The following is a 17,465-nucleotide window of genomic DNA, read 5'->3' as shown; positions in this document are numbered from 1 at the left end:
ATGACTTAGTAGCCAACCCACAGGTTAGGAATACACTAATATTTATTAAACTTTAAACAAGAATTCCTTCATGTGTGATGTTTGTAGCTTGGAATGATTTTCAGGAACTACATCCAATTAATTAAAAATAACAGGTGTTACTAAAACATTGGGGTGGCGAGACAATCTAATTTTATATATTTCAGCAAAAGTAAAAAACAACAGGGCACTTGAAATAATTACTTAGAGAAGAAGATAGTCAAGATTTAATGATACCTGGTATTTCATGTTCTGTTTCTTCACTTTCCATTTCACATTCCTGTTTAATAAACTTTTCGCAATCCATTTTGAATCTTATTTAATTTTAACAAATAAATTAACAAAAACTTGTATCAAATCTAGTTAGGAGTGCTGTTGAGATTACTAAAACAAGATTTTCATAATTTAATATTCCTAATAAAGAAAAACTTTAGTAGTTGCTTATTGTTTATGAAATTCCACCACCTGACTTTACATCAAAATACCACCTGCATCATGATATCTGGTATTCCACAACCACCCATTTTTCAAGATATTTCTTGCCACACACATCCACTTTGTGGAATCGATAACCAGCTGCTGTTTTCCCGAACTGATATAACTTAGTGACCTTCAAGAAAACAGCATACTCCAACCTTAAAGGGCAGCACACCTGTTGCTGCGGATGTCCATTGGCAGTTGCCTCACCACTCCCATCCCATGAGTGTCTTGCCCATTCGTATCCTCTTAAATATAAAAAATAATAGGAAGAACTGAAAATACAATGTTTGACTGCTGCTTTGATCACAGAGTAACAAATACTTCCCGCTTACATGATCTGGACCTGGTATTTAAAACAAGTATTAGTAAATAATATCCTACTATTATTATAAATCAATAAACTATGATTTATTTTTTGTATTATTCATTTATGTAAAGGTATTATGTTGTGATGCTGTTTATTATTATTAAAATTATGAAAATTCAATGAAATCATCTAAGTACAAAGAATATTGTATATCTGACAGAACTTTTAGAGTACACAGAACTATTAACAACAAAAGTCAAAATGTAAAAATTTTAAAAACAAAGCAGTGATACCATGAAAATATCGTGACATGTATCCGTAATGGAACTGCAAACTGTATTGGAACAACAGGGTGAACGGGAGGGTGTGAAAAGAAAAACGGAGGGGATGTTACTAGCAATGTGCCAAGTATGGCTTGACTAGAGTTAAGACTCATTTTCCGCTTTGGCCTACCTACTTGAATACCAATTTATTTCGTACGACTCACTTCAGGTACTTAAGTCAGGAAAATCGATGTTGTACTCTCTGACTACTATCTATATATTAAGTTCTTAAATAGCTTCTAAAAAAATATTTTTTTGTGTAATAAAAATTATAGAATTTGATCTCATTTCTAACCAGAAAGATAACATCTAAGTATGATGTTCTTTTTGTAATGTGTAAAAATATTTTCATTAAAAATGTTTGTTATGTCATATGAAACATATATTATGTTGTTTTAACTCCATTTCGATTTTTTCCTTGTTGTTCTAGAATTGGTAGTGGACTCGAATTTCCAGGCTAGAGTTCTAGACTCGAGTCTTGGACTGGAGTCAACTCAAAAAGACGAGTGCCGTAAAAAATCAACTCGAGTCGACTCAATCCACCAAAACACGAGACTCGGCACATCGCTGTTACACTCTAGCCCAATCCAGAGATAATGTGGCCATCTAGTAAATTGTCTATTCCATACAGAGAAAACCTAGTGAATAACAACAAACTTTTAGTAGGTACGGTTCAATGCTCAAAACGAAGCCTACTTCTATGCTTTAAAGAGAAATTTTCCAAAACCACAAGAAGTAAGAACTATTGAGTACAGTAGATGTATCAATCCACTTGTCTATTACAGCATTATATTAATGACCCTATAAATATAAACGTTAATGTTAATAACATGAAGCAGAAAGTATATCTATATATCGGAAAGATAGCAGAATTATCCAGCTATGGACCATATAATATTTTGACCATGGATTTTAACAAGAGGATTTAGATTGTCAGTTACATAATTATTAAATATATACCTAGGAATTAAAAACATACCTGATACCACTTTGTGCTATTTCTATAATTTCCAAATCCAATAATGAATATTTCAATAATTATCTATTTTATTCTTACACTTGACGCGTCAAATTATGAAATAGTAAACAACTATGGCGTCAGGCGTAAGCGTTTCGAACAAGGAGCCATAGATAATACACTATATACTAGGGACAAGGAGCTGTGTTCTGTGAGCGTACTATTAATTTATACGTCTGTACGAATAATGAACTGATGTGGAAGTACGAGTACGTAAACACGAGTATATTATATTTATAATATAATTACAATATGAAACAAATACGGAATCGAAACATAATTCTTTTCAGACAGATGTCAACACATAAAACATTTTACAATTATAACGTTCGTTTACCAAGAAGGTGCGTAGGCTAAAGGCTTATTACCTTCTTAACATCCCGTCTCGTTTTTGGCTAGGCTAAGCCTATAAGAGGCTCAGCTCAGCTCTTTTATCTCTTTTATCCGGGGCTTGAATAGCGGCTTGGATAGGAAGTCGGCGAGCTGTTTCGCTGCATCTACTTTAAGGACCTTAAGGCTTCCTGTAGTCACACACTCGCGTACAAAGAAATGTCGTATCTGAATGTGCTTCGTCCTCTGGTGCCTTTCATAAGGTGGGTCATGGGCTAAACATATCGCAGACTCACTGTCTAGATGAAGTTCTGCATAGACATCCCCAGTCACCATAAACTTCAGAATTCTCTTGAGCCATATCTCTCTGGCTGTTTTGCTGGCTGCCACTATACCCGCCTCTGTGGAGGAAATCGCAACTGTAGTTTGCTATATTGATCTATTGTTTATCACTATAGCTTTTAATGCATCTATTTGTTGCAGTGGAATATTGGTATGTTATACCATAATCAATGGTCCCTTTTATGTAGCGAAAGATCCTCTTCACTCTCACCACATCTTCGGGATTGGGATTGTCTAATTTGCTTGATACAACACTAACAGCGTAAGCTGTCTGGTCTTGTCCCAACAGCTAAATAAGAAAGTGCCCCAACTGCTTCTCTATGAGGGAATGGAGCTGCTTCTTTTTCATTATTTTGTAAAGTAGCTTCTTTGACTATCGGTGTCACAGCAGCTTTACAGTTCTGCATGTTAAACCTCTCTAGGAGACGCTTCGCATAACTCTTTTGATCCATTTTAATTGATCCATTATGTTTTCTTTCAATTTCTATCCCCAGAAAGTATGAGCCAGATTTTGTCGTTATCTTAAATCGCTGTTTCAATTGATATAAAAAACTCTCAGCCTCTTTCTGGTTCGCTGAAGCGATCAACCCATCGTCTATGTACAACTTTCCATGTGCGTACATCATGCCATCTCCACAACAGTCCTATTCTCACGCTCAGTAGGATTCTGTTGAGTGGTGTAAGGCATCGTCAGCCTTTGTATGATACCTTCTTTTTGCAGTATTTCTCGAACCTTAGCATTGTCAAATTCACCTCCATTGTCGCTCAAAATCTCTTTCACCTTCACACCGGCTGCCTTAACTTCACCTGGTCGGGTTGCCTTCTCTCTGGTCCCAAATTTAAGTCTGTGGGATTTTCCGTAAATCCAACCTTCGCAAATTTCCTTGTTAGTCTGTGTTTTGATGTGCAGTTCCTTTTCTAAAATTTTCTTAACATGCGTCTTATTCTGATGGCCGAATCGTTCATGGTAAAGTTGAATAAGGTTCAGCGTCGATAACTGGTTTACTTCTTCAGGCTTTAAGCATATCATTACTAGGCAATAGAGATCACCATGCTTCTCTCTCTTTCCAATTAACCGCTTTACACCGTTCACCTTAAATATGCACGTTGTTGATGTTGACTCAAATGTGTTATTATTCGAAATATCATGTGCCGCAAGGACTGAGAAAAGATTTCGACTTATGGTGGGTACGTACCATACGTTTTTTAAAGTAATCTGATGTACTTCACCATCTACATGTGCTTCTGGTCTACTGGTACCAATCCATACTGCATGAATTTTTTGTCCATTAGCGCCTCGTATTGTGTGCTTGCTCTTGAAATGGTTGAACTCCACAAAAAGATCGTCTCTATTTGTTACGTGATTTGTTGCTCCATTATCTACATAAAAATTTATCGTATCTTTTGTTTCATTACCAGTTATGGACAAGATAATCATGTTGATATTCTTATTGTCATTTTTTGACATCTTTGGCCTTCCATCACTTATCCATTTCTCACCTTACAAAGTGACCGAGTTTGCCACAATAATTGCACCTTTTCTTATCTTTTGGCGTTTCTACCTTGCTTTCTTCTTTGCTGTTAGCTTTGACTTCCTTCCTTCCTGCTTTACCCATAATGCGTCAGTATTGCTGCTGCATTCATCGTTTTCTTCTACTTTCATAAGAACCTTCTCATGAGAACACAACTGGACAGTCAGGTTATCAACTGTGCGTTCCTTCTTCGTCATCAACATCCAGCTTGATTTGAACATCATGTATTCAGGCGGTAACGTATCAAGAATTTTGTAGATTAACAGAATATCTGGCAGATCCTTTTCCAGTTCCAGAGCTCTGTGTAGTTCATGCCATAAATTCTTGAGCGTTGAAATATGACTTGCCATATCATGCGTAGTGTCTCTCTTGTATGATAAGAAAGTTTGGCACAACTCGTAGCTTTTATCTACTGTGCCACCTCCGAATAGTCTGTGTAACTCATCCCACATATCTTTTGAGTAGTTGAAGCTCATCATTTTTTCTAGTATGTCATCTTGCAGATTTGATTTCAACAGGACGGAAATTACGCTATCGAGCTTATCGTATTCCTGTACTTCTTTTTCATACCTCGTCTTGTCTTCTGGTGTGGCATTAGGCAGTAGTGTTGGCCTAGGTTTCTTTCCTTCCAACACATCTCTTGCCCCTGGTAGCCTCTTTAGTACCATGAAAACTCTAAACTTCCACGTATTGAAATTCTTGGCATCTAAATCCCCAATTCGAACCTTGGAAACCTCTTCAATAGATTTATCCATCTTGACTGCAGGTCCAATTTTGTCAAATTATTAGAACTATGCCAATCTATAAACGCTCTGCTACCATATTAACGAATAATCAACTAATGTGGAAGTAAACACGAGTATAATATATTTATAATATAATTACAATATGAAACAAATACAGAATCAACACATAAAACATTTTACAATTACAACGTTCGTTTACCAAGAAGGATAACTACCATCTTAACACGTACTACCAAAGGGATTATAATCATTTCTTAAAGCGTACTATAGCACTGAGCGACTTGGAGTAAATAATATATTCTTTGGTACAACTCGGGCGACTCAACATGACACCCAGAATCACAGAACACTATAACTTGCTCAAAATGAAGTACGTACAGTTTGCAAAAAAGATAAAATTAATTATTTTCTATTATATTATTAGATTTTTCGTTTGCAACCACTGAAACAGGCTAAATAAAATCAAGATTTGGAAGATTTGTGTAATTAAAGCGAATAAAGTCGAAAAAGGAAAAAAATTCAACCAGATCATTGAAATAGAAGAAATATGGATATACTCAGGCATACTATATCATTGTTTTATTTGAATTTGTCCTGCCTAAAGAAAACAAACATATTATAATATGTACAAAAGTTCATAATAAATTTAGGTAGGTACTTATACGCGCCGACGCGTAAAAAGATTGTTGCGAATCGATGAATAGAGATGTCAGAACTCAGGTGGCGTTATTATAGACTTGCGAAGCAATTCCTGTCAAACGTTAGAGATAGGGCTTGTAGCTGTACCTACAACCGATAACATTAATTAATACAAATGTCTAATATCTAACTTGTAACGTAATACCTTCGTAGCATTATAGATAGTAGAAATATTGATCGTGCATATTAACAGTATTAAGCGTATGTCGAAAGATTCGTTCTGAAAAGAACATTTTATTTTATATGCTGTAATATTAGCTCTTATAAGAACCATTTCATAATGCTGTACATCAAGTCATAGAATCATTGTGATCTGCACCAGTAGTCAGCTCATCGAAGTACAAGCATCGTCACGTTCTCTCGAAGACCCCAGATATACAAACGTGATCAGTCATATGCTCCGCGTTACACAACCTCACAGCAAGGCCGAGCGTACTCGACTGAAGCGTCGCGGCGTCAATCACTATTCATTCAATATTAATCAATGAGCGACAGAGTGGGTGCTACATTGACATCGGATGATCGAGGTTCTACGCGAGTTTACGCAAGCACGTGCTCGCTGGCTGGTTTACTGCGATAGCATTAGTTTTAGAGCGAGATAGAACACATAATATTATTCTCAATTCTTATTGAATGAAACGTTTAACTATTGGTCAAAATGTAAGCTTTAGTATTGGTGTGTATTTTCTAAACTTGTAAATATTTTTTAAGTAAGAATTGTAATTGGTTAACTAGTTTTAAGGATTTTGTATATATATCATGTAACTGAAGTAAAATATCTCATCTTTCACATATTGCTCACAGTCTTCATACTACTCAAGCAGTTGTTTTATTTAATCTCCAAACGCTCAGTCTCCAAAGGCTCTATTTCCGTATAGTAAAAAGTACTCTACCATTTTATTTTTAACACTCCATGGTCATGAAAGTGCTGACCTGTTGTTGTTGTTCGTTGGTGTTCGTGGTTCTCTTTGTGCTCTGCTTCATACCCCCGTATTTACCAAGGCAAATTCCCATAGTTTGCATGGGCCTTAGTGATGTGCATGTTAACACATGTATACTAACATGTATGTTACATGTTAGTGCACGGGTGCAAAGTACAAAACTTGAGAAAAGCATCACAACAACCGTGGTGAATACGTGTACCTATTATACGTTTGTAGAGGTTTTTCATAATTTTTATAGCAATGTTCTATTTTCATAAAAAAAAGTATTCAACACGTTGTAGCTAAGTAGGGACTTGGCTAAAGATTCTCATATCCCAGGCATCGATCCATTAACATGAGAAAGAACTGAAGATTGTAGTGACTTACATTTAATAAAATGTTAAGCTTATGTTAAATTAACAAATGGTAATATAAAACCACGCAGAAAAATATATATATTTTACGTTTTAAGTTAAAAACTTTTAACTACTAAACCAACTCTGCTATCGCTACTATCCTCACAAGGCGACCAAAGAGAATTTAAAGTTCAAGGCCACGGTCAAGATCAAATCGAGTGAGGTACTGACTACTGAGGTGTCATGTTAATTCGTACAAGTTATAGTCAGCGTTCGGAACCGTACGATAATTATCGTACACATACGATAATTTTGTGCCTACGTACCATGTACGATAGCATATTATTATCGTACGCAGATTGTACGATAATTTCCTATCATGATGCAAAATTTGAGAATTTATATTATTTCACTCATGCGTTGATAGTCTAAGAGCCTGTCCAGATGAAGCGTTTTACGCGCGAGTTCACTCGCGCGTTTTGATTTGTATTGCGTCCAGATGCGGCGTATCACGCGCGTTCTCGCGCGCATGTGTTGGAGACGGATTTGAGCAGTTAAACATGGACTCGGATACAGCGGTTGTGTTGTGGCTTGCATACCGTCGATGGAGACGTCGTAAACAAAGAGAAAGTCGACGATTTAACGTACATCCCATTCTACGTGATAGAATGACGCATAGTATGTTTATAACTTTATACCCAAAACTCAGAGAACATAGTGAAAAGTTTTTCAACTACTTTCGGATGTCAATAGCATCGTTTGATAATTTACTAGAAATTATCAAAGAAGATTTGTCTCCATGTCAAAATTATATGGTACGGGATACTGTTTCTGCAGAAGAAAAACTCGTGATTACTTTGAGGTAATATTTTTTATTGCTTTAGTAATACCTTAAGTAACAATTATAAGCCCAATTAACAAAAATAAAGAATTTAAACAAAATTAACAAAAATTAGGAATCATCATTCTTATATAATATAGGTAGGTACTTAAGATTTAATTTAATTATCGTATAGTTCCATTAATTCAGATTCATTGGAATCTTGTGTAGATGCCGGTGAAGGGTGTTTGTAGCTAGACGTCGTTGGTGGTCGTGACGCAGTGCAATAACCTCGATTGTAAGTCGAAAAGGTTTCAGGTGGAAACGAAGATGTTGAAGGGTCTGTTGTGGTATATCCTGTTTCTCCAAAATAATCTCTCTGTCCACGTTGTGTCATTCCTGTTTGGTAATGATATTGTGTCGAAGGTTGGTAGTCGGAACGAGCTGCTGCAGGTCTAAGACACAGAGCTTGTTGAGCTTGAAGTACTTTCATTAATTCAATTTTTGTTTGAAGTCTGTTTTCCTCTGGTACTTTAAGAAGCTCTTTGTGTAAGGACAAACAAAATAGTTTGTCATCATCTGACTCTATTTGGTTTGTTGCCTGTGGCTGATTCCCAGATGCTAAATTTGTTTTTATGATTGAGAGGAATTCTTCGTCAGCCGCATTTAGTTTTTTCTTCTTTTTTGCCTGACTACGTGGAGGTCTCATCACATCTTCCCCATCGCCAGAAAACTCCTGTTCTTCAGTTGCAACACACGCGGTGTTGATGTTGCTCTCAGTTATTTTATTCCGTGTCGATCTTTCGAGAAACATCAAACGTTCAAAATAAATATATTTGGCTTTGCCGGAGGCTCCTGATCCAGACGGTGTGGTTTTCTTCTTCTTCATTTCTCTCACAAAGCCATCACGCAACCCTTTCCACTTCTTCTGCAATAAAGTACCTGTAAATAATAAAAAGATCGAAATAAAATAATAATAATTATTTTACTTTCTTTTCAGATATTTGGCCACAGGATGTTATTTTGCGGATCTGCATTATGCCTACAGATTAGGAAAGTCTACAGTTATCGAAATAGTACAGAAAACCTGTTACATCATGTGGAACAAACTGCTAAACATAGTAATGAGACAACCAACGAAAGCTAAATGGAAAGAAATTTCGAAACAATTTCAAAAATACACAAATTTTCCAAACTGCATCGGTGCCATTGACGGCAAGCATATCCGTATTATAAAACCTAACGATTCTGGGTCTCTTTACTATAACTATAAGAGTTATTTTTCAACTGTTTTGTTGGCCGTATGTGATGCAAATTATTGTTTTATTGCAGTGGACATAGGCGCATATGGAAAAAGTAATGACTCCACAATTTTTAAAGACTCTATTTTATATAAAAAACTTGTCGAGAAAACTTTAGATATTCCAGATCCAAAGCCAATATCGCAAACAGATGCAACCCCCTTACCTCATGTCATAGTAGGAGATGAGGCGTTTAGTCTGTCTGAAAATATAATGCGCCCTTACTGCGGTAGATCTCTAACAACCAAAAAAAAAATTTTCAACTATCGCTTATCCAGGGCCCGGCGTTACATTGAATGTTGCTTTGGCATCTTGGTAAATAAATGGAGAATATTTCATAGACCGTTGAATGTGGATATAGAATTTGCAATAAACATAATTAAGGCTTGTTGTGTTCTCCATAACTACGTAAGGTTAAGGGATGGCTATAGGTATGATCACACTCTCTACGAAACATCTCTGAATAATTTGAACAATGAGGCAGTGAGGCCTAATGCGAGATCATTGAATATAAGAGATAGATTTGCTGATTATTTTGTAAACGAAGACAAACTCCCTTGGCAAGATAAAATGATATAGTTTAACAATGTAAAATCTATGCAAATAATAATATTATTTAATAAAGTATTATTTACTTACCTAAAGTTTTTTTTTTCTCTTCGGAATCACCAACTTCACAAAAAATTTCCACTATTTCTTCCCAGTTCCTACGTTTAATGGTTCTATTAGAATAATCTGATGATTCCATGTCCCATAGAGCTACCCTTTTCTCAATTTCGTCGATAAAAAGTTCCGTGTCAAAGTTATCACGCTCCATTTTGAACCAAATACGTCCACTCGCCACGGACACGCGCGTAGTACTGGACGCAGCACAGGCCCCCGAGTACCTCGACTCGCGCGGCGCTCGCGCATGGGACGCGCGAGTCGAGAGTCCCGCTCATTGCACGCGTTTTACGCGCGAGTGAGGAAACGCGCGTAGGCATCTGGACGGGATGTACGTAGCTCTAGTACCTCGGTTACGCGCGAGTGTCAACGCGCGAGTGAACTCGCGCGTAAAACGCTTCATCTGGACAGGCTCTTAATCGCAGTAGCATGATTTTATTTTGTCCAATAAAATCTTGGGAAAATACCGGGAAATACAAGTTCTCTATTCCTATTGGTCCTTACGATCCGCTCTACTAAGTTTCACCACTGCCGATACTGTAACTTTATCCAGCGCCTGCTGTACACGCTTTCTTATTGGTTAGTATAGCATCTACCAATGCGAACAAGAGAATATAAGTTCGATATTTCGATTATGTTCACACTTCATATGTATCGTATATTTTGTGTAGAAAAGTTGGCAGTTATTTCGTTATATTATTATGATTATATGTCTGTATTCGCTCTGACAAACGGAATTATTCAAATTAAGTGAAGAAAGAAGTAATTTTCTAGAGCAGCAAAATTTTGATTACACACTCGGAGTGATTGTTATCATTGGCAAGTAGGTATATTTATCAAATACATTTTTTCAGTGGCTGTATATTTTCTGTAACTTACTAACGTATTAATTGTTTTTTATCTGTGCAACGAAGAATGAGTTCTACATGCAAAGTAGATAGTACGAGCAGTCAACTGACTGAATCAGACTTGGATTACAATTTATATGATTTATTTATCTATAATAGACATTATCCTAAAAAATACGATAATTTCGATCCATGTACGATAATTTTACGCCCCTGGTACGATAGTCAGTCCACTTCAAGTTGCTAACGCTGGTTATAGTTTGTTAATTTTTTGTTTGAAATTATATAGTGGCAAGGGTATAGTATAGACAATAGTTTGTTATTATCTGTAGACTTGCCATTTAAGCAAGTGGTGAAATGTGTGATGTTTTTGTTTGTATAAAATTTATATGTTTAAATAAATTATGATGTGGAATGTATATGTGCCTTTGTATCAATAATCAATGTTTTCAAGAGTCAAATTATATGAGTGCCAGTTACACTGAAGGGCCACGGTACGATTTACGTTCAAGGTTTATCTTCACTTAGTTTCTATTGATTTTTTTCTAAGATTAATTGATGAGTTATGAATAAAGATCTGGTCACCTGATTGAAATCACGTCATCCTTAATCCAGGCCTAGATACCGCAGGAGTTGTCGCAAAGTGCGGCAACTAATACTCCGTACAAGTCAGCTTACTCGAGCCAGTCTCGAACAATGTATGATGTTGACATGCCAAATGTTCTGTTAAACTGCTTTTAATTGAAACTAGAATTCTGGGTTGCATAGTAATACTTTGTAATAATAAAACTACAAGAAATAAGAAAGACACTGGGATCTCATATCATCAGTAAGTATTTTGTATTTTATTAATTTCAATGTAATATAACACATAGATTGTATATTTCATCTCATCATCAAAGAATCATTGATAAATAGCAATTTGAATGAGTGATATATATATCTTAATATGGAAAATATTGGAGCTGAGCAGGTTATCAACTGTAAAATAGATCCTGTTAATGGAACCACTACTCAAAAGTTGAACAAACATGGAGTATGGATCATGGATCATACAGGCAGATGGATATATTTGTATCACTTTACATTATTACACTGCCAGTATATATACAAGAACCTCCTATACGCTCATAAAAATATTAGCCAATTTAAAAAGAATAGTGATGTACACAGTGTCAATACTCGAAACAAACATAAACTCGCAATTCCATCTACTAGGCTCAGTAAATTTGCTAAATCTTTTAAAGTGGATTGTGTTATATTTTATAATACACTCCCAAATGAAATTAAAATATTACCTATTAAAAAATTTAAATGTGTCATAAAAAATAAATTAACATCTAAGGCCTATTATAATGTGAAAGATTATTTGAATGATAAAGATAGTTGGAATTAATGTTCTTAATTTTGTTAATGAATACTGTTATACTCATTTGAATGCTATTGTAACTTATGTACTTCATCCTGACTTGCACTAAATAACTTATAAAGTTTTACAGTGAATAAAGATTTTTTGACTTTGACTGTGGTGACCTAAATGATTTGTAAAATGATGAAGCTGTAATTGTTGATTTAAAAGTGTTGCAATGAGTTTCTTGCCACTTTCCTTCAACCCTTTCAGATGTGGTGGCAGATGTAAAAAGAAAAGAAAACATTTGGCATTCATAATAGTGTCATTTCCTTGACCTACATGAATATGAATAAAGTGATTTTGATATGATTTGATTTAAATATCATATTTTATTTGGTTAAACACTATAGGTGCTGGTTCAAATCATTTTTTTTAATTTACTTATTTATTTATTAGGAAAAGCAAACAACTATAACTTACAAAGTATGTATATAAAGAAATAACATATAAGTCAAATAAAATTGTAGTCAAATAAGCTATCCACATCTTACTATGAAAAACTTTGAGGTATTCAATGTTAGGTACAAAAAGAAATGTTTATGCAAAACTAATTGAAACTAAAGAGAAATAAACAATGTTCTTAATATTATGGCTAGTTGGAGTAAATTAAATTTATAAAAATCAAACAATTAATAAACACAAAAAAGAAAACAAAAGAAATAATTATTTACACAAATGTACACTAAATTATGACTATATTTACAATGATATTAACCTAAAGTACTTATGATGTTCAGTAGGTATTTAAAAGAATGTATGTAAATAAATCAAATATTAGCCAGTATTTCTTTAATTTGGCACTTGAACTGGCTCTCGGATAAATGGAAAATATCAACACTAACAAATTCTTTGTTGTAATTGTCAACTTATTGATGCAGAGGTGATCTTATTCCTGCATTAGTATGAAATTTACCAGTTGCAAAAATTTACGATTACACAGTCCTCGGATATGGGCTGTTCTAGGAATAACATAATTTAATTTGTTGGTCAATTCTGTACAATCAAATTTGTTATGTATAATGCCGTGCAGAAACATACATGTAACATCACATGATTCATATATTGTGGTATATCAATTATATTTGCAAATTTAATTATAAACCTAAGTAAGTCACAAATTGTACCCAGTAGCAGGCCTGTCTCACTTCCCATGTATGTATTAAAATCGTAAGTACATGCAGTAAAAGGCATTTATTTTCTCAAAATTTATTCCTTAAGAATTCTTTTTGATGTCATTTTCTAATAACTACTAGATACTGCTACCGCTTCGGAAACAAATGGCGCTCTGAGAGAGAAGAAGCGGCGCAAGAAACACTGCCAGCATTTTTTTTTGCACTCTTTTCAATAAAAATATACAATATTGTACAGTAATTTCTATCGTTATAAAATAATCACAATCTAGTCCCACACTTTCATCATTTAGATATTTTTTTTAAAACATTTTTTTATAAAACATATAAACTTATTTATAGATAATGCCTGAACAGTGGCTGGGACTTTATTATAGAATATGTATACATTTACCCTTAAAGGTATTATGTATCTTATGAAGCCTACCAGAATTAGTTACAAGCAATCCCTAATGTTTTTTTCTAGTGTTTAATTTCTAGTGTTATAATAATGAAAATCACTATTAACAGCAAAAAGGTGACGATTTTTGTGTATGTATATTAAATTTTCATAAATGGTACTGACAATGAACAGTCATAATATTTATTTATTTAAATTTTTCTTTGAGAGACTGTCTATAACCAAGCTGATATATAGCACGAACAGCTCTCAGTAGGCCACCCAGTAAGGATTCAAGAGCGGGCAGTGACACACACGCGAGTTTTGTTCACCTGCTTCACCAGTCTGACCAATCTTTTAAAAATGGAGAAACAATAAAATCAAAGCATGTGCCTTAAATATGGATCACAATCTTTAATTTTTGAGAGCTTCCTAAAGACCCTGCAACAATCTAATTTATTATTATAATGAAATTACCATTCGTGTGGTCTTCCAACACATAATATATTACTATCTGCAACTAATCTAGGTTTGTTTATAAAAGAATATTGTTTTAAAATTACAATTAATATAGTAATTGTAATTTTAAAACAATATGCAAGTTGCCTCTTATAACCAGGTAACTCTGCAATGGATCAAGGGACATAGTGGTTCGTTGGGTAATGATGCAGCGGATGAGCTTGCAAGGCGGGCATCGGCAAACACAGTGTCTGGTCCATTGCCACTTCTGCCACTGCCCTTCAGCCAAATGCGCTCATGGATACGCTCTCTCACCAACGACCTACACAACACCCGATGGATGAATGTCTCAAGCTGTAGACAGTCGAAGGTGGCGATACCTGCACTATCGCCCAAACTGACACGTAGACTTATGAGCCTCAACAGACATGACATCCGTATAATGGTGGGCACCCTAACGGGTCACACATCACTAAACAAACACCTTTTCACAATCGGCGTAACGGACAGCCCTAAGTGCAGAGGTTGTCTGACCGAAGACGAAACGGTCGCTCACGTAATCCTGGAATGCGCGGGGGTGGCCAACCAACGGACAAAAACCTTAACCAATACAAGGTCGCTCCAAGAAGTCTGTGAACACCCCAGGAATGTTCTGAACTTCTGGAAGGAGCTGGGCTGGTTGGAGTAACCGGCCATTACTGCACGCAAAATGGACCCATGCTAGTGGTTTAATTGCGGAAACAGGAGCCCTATACCATACCATACCATACCATACAATTAATATATTAATAATAATATTGACACACTTTTTACACAAATTATCTTGCCCCAATTTAAGCAAATATAGTCTGTGTTATGGGTTACAAGACAATGTTATATTTAATACAATATACTTACTTAAACATACATAAATTCATATAAACATACATAAATGCATTTAAACATCCATGTCTCGCAAACATCCATATTCATCATATAAATGCTTGCACCTACTGGGATTCGAACCCGGGACCTCTAGCTTAGTAGGTAGGATCGCTAACCACTCGGCTATACAGGTCGTCAGAATTACATACCTATTTATATTATAGAAAAAACTAAGCAATTTTTGAAAGATGAACTTATGCTAGGTAGGTACAGTTTTGGATACAGAAGACAACCCTATTATTGTCAGAATAGGTGAGAATCACGGGATAGAAGGAGAGGCAATTTCTATGTAAATAAAATGTTGGTTAGGTTAGGTTATAATAGGCTGTGCGATCTGAATTACACCATTGTATAGCCACAAGAGTTCCTATTTCTTTAATTGATTTTGCAGAGTGTGACTTGTGTACTGTACTATTATATATTCTTTGTCAGTAGCAGATGATGTTTGAGTATTACAAATAAGGTTTGACCTATTTTGTATGTCTCTCAACATGTTTGTTCTGTCAAGAATCTTATGAACTCTGCCAGAAACTCATATAAAAGTTCAAGTGCTCAAGCAAATAAGAAGGGCTTAAATTGAATTGAATTTTTTAGTGATTAAATTTTTTGTTTCAGCAATCTCAATGATTTTTGATTGCATCCAAACAAAATAACAATGGAGCATAAACTTTTCATCAAACAAGAGATTAAAGTGGAATTTGAAGAAATAGAACATGAAGTACCAGGTAATTTTAGAAAGTTAGAATCTATTAGTCTCAAATTATAATTTCGAATGTATTATTTTATTTGTCTAAAAAGGCTTTACTTCGTCTTCGACGTCACTGTATGATAATGGGAGACAAGAAATGGCGTAATTTAGACACGTTTATATTATGTGGGTAACACTGAAAATGTTCAGAACTGGCCAGTTAGAAACATTGCTAATGAAAACTTTTTTGAATTTCAATTTTAGAACTCTTTGGTAACCTAATGTAGTATATTGCATTCATTTGTCATGTGTTTTTGTGAATTGGCGGCATATCTACAACTCTTGGTTACATGTGAAAATGAATCCAAAGCGAGAAAATTTTAGGTCAGTGATTTATTATGACTTTCGTTGTGGGCTTACTCAACAACAAAGCTATGATAGGCTGCAATTAGCATTTCATAATGAAGCCCCATCTCATGCCACTATTTACAATTGGTTTAAAGAGTTTAAGCGTGGACGTAGCAATCTCAATGATGATCCGCGTGAGGGACGTCCTTTAACAGCGACTACTGAAGTTAACATTAGTGCTGTGCGATGCATAATAGAGGAAGTTAAGACCTATCAGCAGATACGGGCAAGCCTAGGCATTGATATGAGTCAAGTTCAAAACATATTAAACGAACATTTAGGCGTCAGGAAGCTTTATACCAGATGGAATCTCCATACTTTAAACAACGACCAGAAACACCTACGCATGGACTGGTGTCGCCAAATGTTAGATAATTTCAACGGCGGTGACTCAAATGCTGTATTTGACATCGTCACAGGTGATGTAAGCTGGATATATTGCTACGCACCCGAAACCAAAAGACCTCAGCGGTTATTTCCTTTCGAGGATCGGCCAACTAAGGTAAAGAAAGGAAGAAGTCAAGGAAAAAAGATGATTGCCTCATTCTTTGGTCGGAAAGGTCATTTCGCGACAGTTGTGCTAGAAGATGAAAGGACAGTTACTGCAGGCTGATATGTTAATCGCTGTTTTGTTTGCCTGTTATCTTGGAAAAAATTCGACAGCAGCGCCCTCGAAGCAGGATCCTCCTTCACCACGACAATACTTCAGCGCACTCCCCAAAACGGACTGTTGAATATTTGACTATGACAGGTGTCGAGAAATGATTCACCCGCCATATAGTCCTGACCTGGCGCCCTGCGTCTTTTATTTATTCCCAAGAACTGACGATAAAATTCGAGGTATTCGCTTTACGAGGAAGATGCGGTGAAAGAATACGAAAATGCCATATAAAAGACCCCTCAGGAAGAATGGGCCCACTGCTTTTCTCAGTGGTTCCATCGAATGCGACGATGTGTAGAGAGGAACGGAGATTACTTCGAAAAACAATAAAAGTATTGGCAACTCTCTACATTAAGCCGTTTTTCATTTTCTCAACATTTTCAAAGTTACCCTATATATATAGTTAGTTAGTTAAGTTTAAGGAATACCTATATTCCTCGCTTTAAAAACACAATACTTATTGTATTTAAGTCATTAACCAACTTCAAAAAGGTAGGAGGTTCTTAATTTTATTGCCTTTTTTGGGTACGCTGAGATTTATGATTCGATTTACGTGATTCTACTTTAGTTTAACGCGGAATAGTTACCAATTGGTTCTATAAATTTTATCATAGTTTGGCCAAGTAGTTTATAAACATATTTATGTTTACGTGGATGATGTAGTTTTAGTTTGTGTACAGCGTTTTAAGGAGTTTCCAT

This window comes from Leptidea sinapis, chromosome 2 (assembly GCF_905404315.1).
Source record: "Leptidea sinapis chromosome 2, ilLepSina1.1, whole genome shotgun sequence".
NCBI classification, from domain to species: Eukaryota; Metazoa; Arthropoda; class Insecta; order Lepidoptera; family Pieridae; genus Leptidea; species Leptidea sinapis.
The sequence above is the reverse complement of the archived record's forward strand: the minus strand, read 5'-3'. Positions refer to the sequence as shown.